Source organism: Labeo rohita, chromosome 19, assembly GCF_022985175.1.
Source record: "Labeo rohita strain BAU-BD-2019 chromosome 19, IGBB_LRoh.1.0, whole genome shotgun sequence".
In the NCBI taxonomy this organism is placed as follows: domain Eukaryota; kingdom Metazoa; phylum Chordata; class Actinopteri; order Cypriniformes; family Cyprinidae; genus Labeo; species Labeo rohita.
In genome coordinates this window covers 2,606,629-2,608,614 of record NC_066887.1, presented here as the reverse complement: position 1 = coordinate 2,608,614, position 1,986 = coordinate 2,606,629, and positions in this window count along the sequence as shown.

The following is a 1,986-nucleotide window of genomic DNA, read 5'->3' as shown; positions in this document are numbered from 1 at the left end:
TAATAGGACAGAGATGGTCACAAATGGGTGGGACTTTTTTCCTATGAGGATGTATTCGTAGGGAGAAATATGCAACTGCTTAATAAAGAAGAAATCCACTTCCAGAACAACAATTTACAAATAATTTACTCACCCCCTTGTCATCCATGTTCTTCATGTCTTTCTGTCTTCAGCTGTGAAGAAATTATGTTTTTTGAGGAAAGCATTTCAGGATTTTTCTCCATATAATGGACTTCATTGGTCCCCCGATTTTGAACTTCCAAAATGTAGTTTAAATGCAGCTTCAAATGATTCCATCCGAGGAAGAAGGGTCTTATCTAGCGAAACGATCTGTCATTTTTTTTCGGAAAATAAAAATTTGTTTACTTTTTAAGCACAAAAGCTCGTCTAGCACAGGCTCTGGGATGCGCGTCCAACGCACTATTGAATCACATCGGAAGGTCTCGTGGACGTAGGCGGAACTACAGACCCAGTGTTTACAAAGCAAATGTGCAAAGACTAAGAAAGTGCAAGTAAGTCAAATGTTGTTTACAAACAAAAAGGTACAACGATGCCGGACGATTCTGAAGTTGTAGGAGAAAATAACATGAGTATTTCGACATACTCTGCCTTTATGAGGCGGAGTACACAGACGATGAACTTGTGGTTATTCGAAGACGTCATTCGTAGTAAGTTCGGATCATTTTACTGACTCGGACCTTTGAGTCTCGTTAAGCAAAATTAACTAATCTTTTTCATTTTGTTCATTTTAGCAAAATCAGCATCACATGACAGCCCCATAAGATAAATGAACGACTTGAAAAACCTGAAGACTCGAAACAGGTGAACTAACTCGAATGACTCGTTCTTCCTGAGTCACATTAAAGATTTGTTCAAAATAAACGAATCGTTCAAGAATGCGCATCCCAGAGCCTGTGCTACATGAGTGCTTAAAAAGTATACAAATTTTTGTTTTTTGAAAACAATGACCAGTCGTTTCGCTAGATAAGACCCTTGTTCCTTGGCTGCGATCATTTGAAGCTGCATTTAAACTATAGTTTAACTGATTCTGTGAAAATGTTAATGTTATTGCAATGGTTATTGCAACAATTGAACAATTAAAAACATTAAAAGTTACAGTTGTCATTGCTTATTTTTATTTCATTTTTTTTTTCTTGTGCTGCAATACATTACTTGAGAAAAAAACATAAAATTACTGTATATTTTACAAGTAAAATACAGTTATTAAGTTAATAAGTTATTGGCGAACTGCTGCCAGTAAGTTACTGTAATTTCTACAGGAATTTTTTTACAGTGTACATTTTGGAAGTTCAAAATCGGGGCACCAATGAAGTGCATGATATGCAGAAAAATCCTGAAATGCTTTCCTCAAAAACCACAATTTCTTTTTTCCTGGAAGTGATGATTTATTAGGATTATTAAAAAAAAAAAAAAAAAAAATGCGTGGGTGGGTGGATTTTTACCATTATAGACTGGTTGTTTTCACACACTGCAGCCACTCAACTGTGTTCAAACACCTTATAAAAGTGATGTTTGCATAATAGGCCCTCTTTAACATGTCATATATTTATCATGTCTCATTTGTGTGTATTTTTACTACTCCTAAGGAATTTTAGGAGAAACATCTGAAATGCTGTTGATACTAAAATTAGAGATATATGTGAATTACAACTAATTCTCCTGAGCAACAATAAGCAATGTGTTTTTCCTCTGGGTTGATAGATAGATAGATAGACAGACAGACAGACAGACAGATAGATAGATAGATAGATATAACATACCTATAATAGCATAAGCTACTTATTTTTACACATATGTAAAAAAAAGACATAGATGCCACCTGTTTTGTAGGCTGCTATAGCGTTAGTGTCAAGTAAACGTGACAGATGTTTTAAGTCCTGGTTTACTGCGACCAATTTCACCTTTCAGTTTTCCGCTTTTTCTGCTGCCGCTGTCAAATATCTTGCCTTCTCGGTCATGAATCCC